General features: G+C 46.6%; 1 protein-coding gene and 1 long non-coding RNA gene across 2 annotated transcripts in view; both read right to left on the reverse strand.

Moving 5' to 3' along the window:
- Positions 1-4,413, reverse strand: part of PLXNA4 (plexin A4) — a 703,335-nt gene extending 698,922 nt beyond the window's left edge. The window contains exon 1 of the mRNA XM_058190650.1: positions 3,858-4,413. The gene's annotated coding sequence lies outside the window, so the exon portion shown is untranslated. The remainder of the gene's footprint in view (positions 1-3,857) is intronic.
- A 942-nt stretch (positions 4,414-5,355) lies between these two features.
- Positions 5,356-11,197, reverse strand: LOC131202674 (uncharacterized). The gene is made up of 3 exons (XR_009156193.1): positions 11,047-11,197; positions 9,136-9,206; positions 5,356-5,983 (listed from the first exon to the last, which is right to left on the reverse strand). It is a non-coding gene; the product is annotated as an uncharacterized LOC131202674 (long non-coding RNA).
- Positions 11,198-12,662: the final 1,465 nt, after the last annotated feature.

Consider the following 12,662-nt stretch of genomic DNA (forward strand, 5'->3'; position numbering starts at 1 on the left):
TAAGAGGGGCCCGGCTGCGGCAGGGGGAGCGAGCAAGACACAACAGGTGACTTTGGGCCGATCATCAGGCAATGGTGAGTTCTAGTCCTACCTTAGCAGTGAAAGCTGCCTGGGTGACTTTAGGCCAATCACCAGGAGATGGGAGTTCTAATCCTGCCTTCAGCATGACAGCCAACTGGATAAGTTTAGGCGAATAATCAGGGGACTGTGAGTTCTAGTCCTGCCTTTGACATGAAAGCCGACTGGGTGACTTTAGGCCGATCACCAGGAGACGGTGAGTTCTAGTCCTGCCTTTGGCATGACAGCCGACTGGATGACTTTGAGCTAATCACCAGGAGACGGTGAATTCTAGTCCTGCCTTTGGCATGAAAATCATAAAAGCCATTTTTTTTCAGTGCCATTGTAACTTCAGATAGTCACTAAACAAACTGTTGTAATTCGAGGACTCCATGAACTGAACAGAATCTCAGGATCGGTTGGAAAAAAAAGGCAAAAAGAATCCCATATACTGTAGAAATCCTGACAAAACGGCCAGCTGGAAACCTTTACAATCGATTCCTCTTGATTCAGTGGCTGTGAAATGAGAACTGTGACCAGCATAGACAGACCTCAGCCAAAAAAAAAAAAAAAGTAGCGGAAACTCTACTATCGAAATTTGAAATGAATAAGTGGAAACAAAACAGGGAAAAAGGTTAAAAAAAAATCAGAGAAGTCAATCGGGTCGTGACATAAACACCCAGCTAGCGATTAGAGAGGCAGATTGGCAGAGATACGAGTCACTCGCTCGCTTTGTTTGGGTTCAGCGCGGGAATTTCTTGGTTGGAAAATAACGCAGTGTGTCCATTGTTAATTGATTAATTGTTCGATTCAGCTGGAAACGTCTGGCTTGTGTCATGCTTATTCAAATTATTTGTTTTGTAATGTTCGGCTGCAAGGGCTGGAGCAGTTCTGATCAAGGATTCCTCCACCTCAGCAACGTTAAGATGGATGGACTTCGACTCCCAGAATTCTCCAGTCAAGCATGCATTAAGATGAGTGGACTTCCATTCCCAGAATTCCCCAGCAAGCATGCTTTAAGATGAGTGGACTTCCACTCCCAGAATTCCCCAGCCAGCATGCATTAAGATGAGTGGACTTCCACTCCCAGAATTCTCTAACCAACATACTTTAAGATGGGCGGACTTCAACTCCCAGAATTCCCCAGCCAGCATGCATTAAGATGAGTGGACTTCAACTCCCAGAATTCTCTAACCAACATACTTTAAGATGGGCGGACTTCAACTCCCAGAATTCCCCAGCCAGCAGGCTTTAAGATGAGTGGACTTCAACTCCCAGAATTCTCTAACCAACATACTTTAAGATGGGCGGACTTCAACTCCCAGAATTCCCCAGCCAGCATGCATTAAGATGAGTGGACTTCAACTCCCAGAATTCTCTAACCAACATACTTTAAGATGGGCGGACTTCAACTCCCAGAATTCCCCAGCCAGCATGCATTAAGATGAGTGGACTTCAACTCCCAGAATTCTCTAACCAACATACTTTAAGATGCACGGACTTCAACTCCCAGAATTCCCCAGCCAGCATGCTTTAAGATGAGTGGACTTCCACTCCCAGAATTCCCCAGCCAGCATGCTTTAAGATGGGCGGACTTCAACTCCCAGAATTCCCCAGCCAGCATGCTTTAAGATGGGCGAACTTCAACTCCCAGAATTCCCCAGCCAGCATGCTTTAAGATGAGTGGACTTCAACTCCCAGAATTCCCCAGCCAGCATGCTTTAAGATGAGTGGACTTCCACTCCCAGAATTCCCCAGCCAGCATGCTTTAAGATGAGTGGACTTCCATTCCCAGAATTCCCCAGCCAGCATGCTTTAAGATGAGCGGACTTCCACTCCCAGAATTCCCCAGCCAGCATGCTTTAAGATGAGCGGACTTCCACTCCCAGAATTCCCCAGCCAGCATGCTTTAAGATAGGCGGACTTCCACTCCCAGAATTCCCCAGCCAGCATGCTTTAAGATGAGTGGACTTCCACTCCCAGAATTCCCTAGCCAGCCATGCTTTAAGATGGGTGGAATTCCACTCCCAGAATTCCCCAGCCAGCATGCTTTAAGATGGGTGGGCTTCCACTCCCAGAATCCCCCAGCCAGCATGCTTTAAGACCCATGGACTTCAATTCCCAGAATTCCCCAGCCAGCATCCTTTAAGATGGGTGGACTTCCACTCCCAGAATTCCCCAGCCAGCCTGCTTTAAGAGGGGAGGACTCCCACTCCCAGAATTCCCCAGCCAGCATGCTTTAAGAAAGGTGGACTCCAACTCCCAGAATTCCCTAATCAGCATGCCTTAAAATGAGTGGACTTCCACTCCCAGAATTCCTCAGCCAGTCTGCTTTAAGAGGGGAGGGCTTCCACTCCCAGAATTCCCCAGCCAGCCTGCTTTAAGAGGGGTGAACTTCCACTCCCAGAATCCCCCAGCCAGCCTGCTTTAAGAGGGGTGAACTTCCACTCCCAGAATCCCCCAGCCAGCATGCTTTAAGAGGGATGGACTTCTGCTCCAGAATTCCCCAGTCAGCATGCTTTAAGAGGGGTGGACTTCCACTCCCAGAATTCCCCAGCCAGCATGCTTTAAGAGGGGAGGACTTCCACTCCCAGAATTCCCCAGCCAGCATGCTTTAAGATGGGTGGACTTCCACTCCCAGAATTCCCCAGCCAGCATGCTTTAAGATGGGTGGACTTCCACTCCCAGAATTCCCCAGCCAGCATGCATTAAGATGAGTGGACTTCCACTCCCAGAATTCCCCAGCCAGCATTCTTTCAGATGGGTGGACTTCCACTCCCAGAATTCCCCAGCCAGCATGCATTAAGATGAGTGGACTTCCACTCCCAGAATTCCCCAGCCAGCATGCTTTAAGATGAGTGGACTTCCACTCCCAGAATTCCCCAGCCAGCATGCTTTAAGATGAGTGGACTTCCACTCCCAGAATTCCCCAGCCAGCATGCTTTAAGATGAGTGGACTTCCACTCCCAGAATTCCCCAGCCAGCATGCTTTAAGATGGGCGGACTTCAATTAATCCTTGGATCCTCGCCTTCTACAGGTTAGTCCTTGACTTATGACCGCAACTAAATTTCTGTTGCTAAACGAAACAGTAGTTAAGTATGTTTTGTTCCATTTGACGATACTTTCTTGCCACCGTTCTTAAGAGAAACACGGCTGTTCTAAATAAGCACAGTTGTACAGTGAATCTGGCTTCCCCGTTAACTTTGCTTGTCAAAGGGGATCACGTGACCTTGGGACACTGCAACCGTCATAAGTCCATGCCAGTTGCCAAGCGTCTGAATTTTGATCACGTGACCGTGGGGATGCCGCGACGGACATAAGTATGAAAAACAGTCCCAAGTCACTTTTTTCAGCACTGTTGTACCTTCCAATAGTCGCTAAATGAAGGATTGTAAGCAGGAGTGGGATTCAGCCGGTTTGGGAGAACCGGATGCTAATTTTAATCTGGTTCACCGAACCAGTTGATGCAAGGACTGGCTGGCTGTTCCCACCCCGCCCCTCTCAGAAGTCTCCACATGACCCATTTTGGATGCCAGCTAAGTGCAGGGCCTGCGTGGAGGCTCTGGGAGGGAAAAAAATGGGCCTCCCAGAAGTTACAGAAGTCCAGAAACAGGCCCGTTCTTGGACTCCGGAGGAGCTCCAGAGCCCGGGGGAGACCGTTTTCACCCTCCTGGAGGCTCAAGGAAAGCCTCCAGAGCCTGGGGGAGGATGAAAATACCTCCTCTGCCAGGCAGAAACCGGTTGCTAAAATTTTTCAATCCCACCCCTAGTTGTAAGTCAAGAATTACCTGAAAATTACCTGAACTAACAAGGCCTTCTTGGAACCGCCAGAAGAACGTAGCCCCAGGAGCAAACTTTCTGGAGTTCTCCTCACCTTGGAACAGTTCACACGTGTCTTTTACCCCGATCAATCACAGCCAGGCTAGATTTGGAATAAAGCTTATTTTAGTGAGTTCCTAGGAGGGATAACGTGCTTGTGTGAACCCAGCCCAATTGGGCTTCCTTGAAAATGCCTCCAAATTCTTGTTTAATTGAGAACATTCTTTGATGCGAGGAGGGAGGGGGAGGGGGAAGGGGGCTTCCTGTGAGAATCGTTGTCGTCTTGGCCTGCAGATGTTGCAGTTGGGAAGTTCTGCTGCCAACCATCCTCCCTCCCCTCTGCCTTGCATCCCACCCAGGTCTGCTGCAATGCAGTCACTGCAGTTCTTGGCTCTGGAGCTCAGCGCAAACTTAAGGGCCCATCAGGCAGAGGAGAGACAGAGAGAAGGGAGGGAAGAAATGAACAAGGGGAAGGGACGAAGGAAGGAAGGAAGGAAGGAAAGAAGGAAGGAAGGAAGGAAGGAGGGAGGGAGGGAGGGAGGAAAGAAGGAAGGAAGGAAGGAAGGAAGGAAGGAAGGAAGGAAGGAAGGAAGGAAGGAAGGAAGGAGCGAGGGAAGAAATGAAGGAGAAGAGAAGAAGAAAAGGAAGGAGGAGGGAGGAGGAAGAAGGAAGGAAGGAGGGAGGAGGAGGGAGGAAGAAATGAACAAGGGGAAGGGAAGAAGAAAAAGAAGGAGGGAGGGAGGCAGGGAGGGAAAAAGGAAGGAAGGAGGGAGGAGGGAGGGAGGGAAGAAATGAACAAGGGGAAGGGAAGAAGAAAAAAAGGAAGGAGGGAGGAGGAGGAAGAAATGAACAAGAGGAAGAGAAGAAGAAATGGAAGGAGGGAGGGGAGAGGAAGAGGGAGGTGGGAGGAAGGAGAGAGGAGGAGGAAGAAATGAACAAGGGAAGGGAAGAAGAAAAGAAGGAGGAGGGAGGAAGAGGAGGAAGAAGGAAGAAAAGGGAGGAGGAGGAAGAAATGAACAAGGGAAGGGAAGAAGAAAAGGAAGGAAGGAGGAGGGAGGAGGAGGAGGAGGAGGAAGAAATGAACAAGGGAAGGGAAGAAGAAGAAAAGGAGGAGGGAGGCAGGAGGAAAGGAAGGAAAGAGGGAGGAGGAGGAGGAAGAAATGAACAAGGGAAGGGAAGAAAAGGAAGGAAGAGGAGGAGGAGGAGGAAGAAATGAACAAGGGGAAGGGAAGAAGAAAAAGAAGGAAGCAGGGAGGGAGGGAAGGAGGGAAGAAATGAACAAGGGGAAGAGAAGAAGAAATGGAAGGGAGGGAGGGGGAGAGGAAGAGGGAGGGTGGGAGGAAGGAGAGAGGGAGGGAGGGAAGAAATGAACAAGGCGAAGGGAGGAAGAAGTGGAAGGAAGGAAGGAGGGAAAAAGAGGGAGGGAGGAAGGAAGGGGAGGAAGAGGGAGGGAAGAAATGAACAAGGAGAAGGGAGGGAGGGAGGGAGGGAGGGAGGAAGGAAGGAAAGAAGGAAGGAAAAACTGAGACATTTGTCAAGTGAGTTTTGCCTCATTTTATGACATTTCTTGCCACTTTTGTTAAGTGAATCCCGGCAGGTGTTCAATTAGTAACTTGTTTGTTGCGTGGCTTCCCCAGTGATTTTGCTTGTCAGAAGGCGGCCAAAGGAGATCACGTGAACCCTGGGCCATTCCAACCGTCATAAAGATGACCCAGTTGTCAACCATCCGAATGTAAGTCACCTGCCCCCTGGGGATGGTGCAACGGTCATAAGTGTGAAAAACGTTACTAAGTCCCTTTTTCCAGTGCCGTCGTAACTTTGAACCGTCACTTTGAACCGAACGGTTGTAAATCGAGGACTACCCACGCATAATATTTCCGGGGACTGTATAATTTCAATTTTTTTTTCCCCCCTCCTTCAAAAATGATTATTTCTTCTCCGGCATTTTTCATTTCCCCTTAGCGAAGTCGCAGGCGCTCCGGCGGAGACGATTTGAAGAAGTCAGACCAAAGGTGCTTCCATTATCGTTCGGTTGCAGCTTTTGTGTTTATCTCCCCGCGAAACGTCTGTGTTGTCTTTCTGCTCGGCTGAGGCAATTAATTCCTTCTGGAAAGAGCGGAAAATTAGCGGAGCAACCGTAGCAAAAGCAGAAAAAACAGCACGACTGGGAAAAAAACAGGGGGGGGGAAGGGAGGACGGAGAATGCCTTTCCCGCTCACCTGAACGGTTCGGCGATACAGGCTTCAAAAACTTTAGCAAGGAGTTCTCTGCCCGGTTGCTGGGTGGGCGGGGCCATGGTGGGCAGGGCCATGGTGGGCGGGGCCTAGTCAGCCTCCTGCACCACGGACATTTTTGCCCTCCCTGGGCTCTGGAGGCTTTCTTTGAGCCTCCGGGAGGGCAAAAACGGCCTCCCCAGGCTCCAGAGCAGGGGTCTCCAACCTTGGTCCCTTTAAGACTTGTGGACTTCAACTCCCAGAGTTCCTCAGCCAGCAAAGCCAGCAAAGCTCCAAGGTTGGAGACCCCTGCTCCAGAGGCCCTCTGGAGGCCTTTCCAAACTTCCAGTAGGCCTTTCCAAACTTCCAGTAGGCCCGTTTTTCCGGCTTTTCCAAACTTCCAGTAGACCCGTTTTTCGCCCTCCCCGAGCCTCCACGCACGCCTTGCACTTACCTGCATCCAAAACAGCCCGCGAGGGGATTCCTGGGAGGGGCAGGGTGGGGTGGGCGGGGCCAGACAGGAGTGGGATTTAAGGGGTTCTCCGAACTGCGCAGAATCTTAGCTAGAGGTTCTCACCGAACCCCTGCGGACCCCCGGCAGCCCCACCCCCGGATACAGGTGGCCCCCTCGACGTATCAGCATTCGTCTAGTGACCATTCAAAGTCACAACAGCCCTGAAAAAGAGTGACTTCGTCCTCGCACTTATGACCATCGCAGGTTTCCTGCAGATGTTTCACTGCCAAACTAGGAAACATCATCAGTACCAGATGGAAGTGTTTATTGTTTATTTTTACATACTAGTGGCTTATTCGGGTCTGTGTTGGTGAGAGTGGTTTTGCTGGTTTCTTGATTAGTCTGTTGTTTACTGCTTGCATGTCTGAACTGGTAATTCCTTGATTGGGTATTACACACCCTGCTCCCTTCTAGCACTGATGGTGTTACCTAGTTGGGTCATGAAACGTCTGCAAGAAAACAACCAACTCAACACCAAGGATCCCATAGTCGTCCTTCTCCTCCTCCGCCTCTCCGGAAAGCCCACTCCCTGCTCCTTCTCCGTCTTCTTCTCCTCCTCCTCCCCTTTTCTTTCTCCTTCACTCCACAAACCCCCCTTCCCTTCTAGCACTGATGATGTTCCCTAGTTGGGTCATGAAACGTCTGCAAGAAAACCACCAAGCTCAGAGAGCACCAAGGACCACACACGGTTCTACTACAAACATTCTCTTCTCTTGGTGCTTCAGATGATACGTCCTGGGTCCTTTTTGGGAGTTAAAAACATTTGGATGCAAATCGACGTTTTGAGGTGAGACAACTGGCTTAGTCTCTACTACGGATTTCTTTGTTTGGAGAAAACAGGAGAACTCCTTTCATCAATGGGAAAGATGATTGTGAGCAGATACTTGCAACCTTCTCTTATTTATTTGCCCGTTCTAATTCCCTAATTGGAAACATTTGAACTGCATTGCGGTGTACAATTGTACAAACACCTGGATTTGCAATTGGCATTCAAGGCATTTTCCCATCTTTTCCTGTGTTAATTACAGGAATTATGGTTTTGTGATTATAATTTAATGAATGGAATCTCTTCCTCTCTCTCTCTCTCTCTCTTTCTCTCTCTCTCTCACACACACACACACATACACACACACAGAGAGAGAAAGACAGACAGAGAGAGAGAGAGAAAGATAGAAAGACAGAGAGAGAGAGAGAGAAAGACAGAGAGAGACAGAAAGACAGAGAGAAAAAGACACACAGAGAAAGACAGAGAGAGACAGAGAGACAGAGAGAGAGACAAAGAGAGAGAGAGAGAAAGAAAGACAGGGAGAAAGATAAAGAAAGAGAGAGACAGACAGAGAGAGACAGAGAGAAAGAAAGAGAAAGAGAGGGGGGGAGGGAGAGGAAGGGAGGGAGGGAGAAAGTTTTCTTAACAGTGCAGGAACGGAAGCCAATCTGAAATCTGAAAAAAAGCAACTTTATTCCAGGAGAGAAATTATTTGTCGTTGCTTTTGTTAATTAACAAAAAGAACAACAACAAAAACAGGCAATGGCATGTTTATAGCAAACTTGATAAAATCTGCCCAAAGTGGCTAACTTGCAAATTCTGCTCGGTGTTAATTTTGCAAATTCGGTGCTGTCTCTTATTTTAACAGTGAATATATATGCGGTTGGCGGATCTGATCTTGAGGGGCCTTTGTTGCTCTCAGAACTTGGTTGTTTTCTTGCAAACGTTTCACGACCCAGCTAGAGAACATCATCAGTGCTTTATGGAAGTAGGGTCTGTGGAGTGGAGGAGGAAGAGGAAGAAGAGGAGAAACGAAAGAAGGAAGGAGAAGGAATGAAGGCAGAGGAGGAGGAGGAGGAGGAGGAGGAGGAGGAGGAGATGGCCATACTTCAACTCCCAGAATTCCCCAGTCCAGCCAACATGCTTTAAGATAGGAGGACTTCAATTCCCAGAATTCCCCAGCCAGCATTTTTAAAATGGGCAGGCTTTAACTCCCAGAATTCTTACCCTTTTTTTTGAGTGTAGGCTTTTCTCAAAGATGTCAGTATCTGGAATATAGCTGAATATCAAGTTAGGGACGTTGACACTCAAAAGATTGTTTACAATTGCAGCAACATCCAATAAAATAAACCCATAATAAATAAACAGGGATTCTATTGCAATCTACGTAATAAATTAATGGACTCGACTGTTTTACCAATTATGATCCAGAAATCTTTCACACAAGGTCAAAACCTTGATATGATGAAATATCTTTATCTCTCATATTACTTAGGCGATGAAGACCAGACCAGATCTGGGGGGAATAAAATTCTAAACACAAGAAGATAAGATTGGGTTTCATGTGTTATTTCGGGGATCCAGGCTGCCCCTCTGAAAAAGAATTCAATATTATCTTTGCGTCTTCCGTAGTCTTTTCTTGTTCGTGGGTTCTCCAGAGATCGGTGTGATTTTAACAACCTCGCGAGGATAGCAATTTTAAAAAAAAGTATTGTGAAGGTAACCTCTGATCCAAATTAAAATATAAAAAAAGAAATTTGCATACTTCTCTTGAACATCCGTGCAGAATTGCTGACAAGGTGGGTTCTTCCATGCAGAAGTCCATTGGGGGTCTTCCTTTTAAAATAGAATAGAATAACAGAGTTGGAAGGGACCTTGGAGGTCTTCTAGTCCAACCCCCTGCTTAGGCAGGAAACCCTAAAGCAGGGCTCTCCAACCTTGGTCCCTTTAAGACTTGTGGACTTCAACTTCCAGAGTTCCTCAGCCAGCTTTGCTGGCTGAGGGACTCTGGGAGTTGAAGTCCACAAGTCTTAAAGGGACCAAGGTTGGAGACCCCTGCCCTAAAGCATTTCAAACAATTGGTTATTCAATATCTTCTTAAAATCTTTCAGCGTTGGAGCATTTGCATCTTCTGGAGGCAAGTTGACTCTGGGAGTTGAAGTCCACAAGTCTTAAAGGGACCAAGGTTGGAGACCCCTGCCCTAAAGCATTTCAAACAATTGGTTATTCAATATCTTCTTAAAATCTTTCAGCGTTGGAGCATTTGCATCTTCTGGAGGCAAGTTGTTCCACTGGTTAATTGTTCTAACTATCGGGAAATTTCTCCTTAGTTCTAGGTTGCTTCTCTCCTACCAAGGCTCGTGTTCTAGGTTGTTTTGGGCTCTGCTCTGGGCCAAAAATGCTCAGGATTCAAAGTCAGCCTAGGAAATTGCTGGAAGGACCAGGGGACTGTGAAGCATTACATCATCTTTTTCAAAGTGAGCAACTTTAAGATGTGAGGATTTCAAGTCCCAGAATTCTTAGACACCATGCCTATGAGAATTCCGGAAGTTGCAGTTCATCATCTGTCCAACCATCTATCCAACTAACCATCTATCCAATCAACCAACTATCCAACAACTATCAAACCAACCATTCGTCCAACTAACCATCTATCCAGCCAGCCAGCCAGCCAGCCAGCCATCTATCCATTTATCCATCCAACTATCCAACCATCCAATCATCCATCCCTCCATCCAACTATTTTACCCAACCAATCTACTCCAATCCACCAACCATCTATTCAACCGCCCTTCCATCCAACTAACCATCCATACAAGCATTCATCCACCTACCCAGCCAACCAAGCAATCATCCAACCAAGCATCTATCCAAACAACCATTTGTCTATCTATCCATCCATCCACCCATCCATTATCTGTTTATGCATATCAATCAACATCTGTCTATCAGACTATATCTATCAGTCTATCAGTGTCTGTCTGTCTCTCTATCATCTATCTATTTATCATCTATCATTATCTACCTATCTATCTCTCGTCTGTCTGTCTGTCTGCCTATGTCTGTCTGTCTGTCTGTCTGCCTATGTCTGTCTGTCTGTCTGTCTGTCTGTCTGTCTGTCTGTCTGTCTGTCTATTTAATCTTTTGTCTGGTTGGTTGAATTGTTCATTTTCCTTTTGGCATTAATTCCCCCCACAGGATTCCAATTCTGAAACAGAGGACTCCTCCTCCTCCTCCTCCTCCTCCTCTTCCTCCTCCTTCTCCTCCTCCTCCTCCTCCTCCTCCTCCTCCTCCTCTTAAAATTTGAAAAACATTAATCTACATCCTTTTTTGAAGGTTCAGTTTAGGATGATAGCAAACAGGCAGCTAAAGCGATAATTCCTGAGAATTAGGGTTAGGGTTAGTCCTCCCGTGAAGTTGATTTTTGGGTCTGGCTACCTCGTGGGACTGACAGCCATTCAACACCTCCAGGTTGGCATGAAAACATAGACACTCATTGGATACGATTATGCAACCCTGTATCATCTAATAGTAACCTACTCCAATCCACCCACTCTCTCTTCCTAATAGGACTTCAAAGGAAGCCTTCTCAAATGCTTGGCTAAAGTGAAGATATATTATGTCCACCTCATTCCCATGGTCAACTAAACCGATCACTGTCAAAAAAAATAATTACCCTATTGGTTTTGTTGTTGTTGTTGTTGTTAGTTGCGCAGTTGTGTCCCACCCATCGTGACCCCATAGACAATGTTCCTCCAGGCCTTCCTGTCCTCTACCATCCCATAGAGACTATTTAATCTCATGCCAGCTGCTTCCAATTGCCTTCCATTGAGGACCTGTATATTGCACAAATCAAGAAGAGGGCCGTGAAAATATTTACAGATCCCTCACATCCAGGACATAAACCGTTTCAACTCCTACCCTCAAAACGACGCTATAGAGCACTGCACACCAGAACAACCAGACACAAGGACAGGTTTTTCCCAAATGCCATCACTCTGCTAAACAAATAATTCCCTCAACACTGTCAAACTATTTACTAAATCTGCACTACTATTAATCTTCTCATCGTTCCCATCACCCATCTCTTTCCACTTATGACTGTACGACTGTAACTTTGTTGCTTGTATCCTTACAATTTATTTTGCTATTGATTGTTTCCTGATTGCTTATTTGTACTCTATGACTATCATTAAGTGTTGTACCTTATGATTCTTGATGAACGTATCTTTTCTTTTATGTACACTAAGAGCATATGCACCGAAGACAAATTCCTTGTGTGTCCAATCACACTTGGCCAATAAAAAATTCTCTTCTCTTCTCTTCTCTTCTCTTCTCTTCTCTTCTCTTCTCTTCTCTTCTCTTCTATTCTATTCTATTCTATTCTATTCTATTCTATCCAGTGACTCTATCCAGCCACCTCATTCTGTCGTCCCCTTCTTCTTTTGCCCTCCATCTTTCCCAGCATTCGGCTCTTCTCCAGGGAGTCCTTCCTTCTCATTAGGTGGCCAAAGGATTTGAGTTTCCTCTTCAGGATCTGGCCTTCTAAAGAGCAGTCAGGGTTGATCTCCTCTAGACTGACCGGTCGGATCGCCTTGCAGTCCAAGGGACTCGCAGGAGTCTTCTCCAGCACCAGAGTTCAAAGGCCTCCATTCTTTGGCGTTCAGCCTTCCATATGGTCCAACTTTCACAGCCATCCATTGCAACTGGGAAAACCGAGCCTTGACTATACGCACTTTTGTTGGCAGGGTGATGTCTCAGCTTTACCCTATTGGTTTATTCTTGATAAATTGTGACTAGGATTTATTTATTAAATTTACAGTATATGCAACCCCTCGCGCTACCAAGAGTGACTGGGCTGGGCAGCTTCCAATGTCATAAAAGAAGACTATAAAACCTAATTATAATTACGCATGCAACGAACGTTACCGAAATGAACTGGAGAATTTATCAAGCGATGCTTTCTTTTCTAGCGTTCTTCATTTTGAGCGTTGGTTGTTCCCTTTCCTACTACACACATACACAGAGACAGACAGACAGACAGAAACACACACACCATGGAAAGTGAAGTGTGCATTGGATAATGCCTGCATTTTGATAATTGAGATGACTTAATCCATTAATAAAAGAGCTACATGACATCAATTCTTTCACTCGCAGAGCAAAAAAAAAAATAATCAAGAATAATTAGCCCAGCGTCCCACTTAAATCAGTAATCTTTTTAACACAGGTCTCTAGAGGAAATCTATATAATTTTTGGGTCTGCAATCTGGAAAGCCAGGATGGAGGCAG

This window comes from Ahaetulla prasina, chromosome 7, assembly GCF_028640845.1.
Source record: "Ahaetulla prasina isolate Xishuangbanna chromosome 7, ASM2864084v1, whole genome shotgun sequence".
Classification (NCBI taxonomy): domain Eukaryota; kingdom Metazoa; phylum Chordata; class Lepidosauria; order Squamata; family Colubridae; genus Ahaetulla; species Ahaetulla prasina.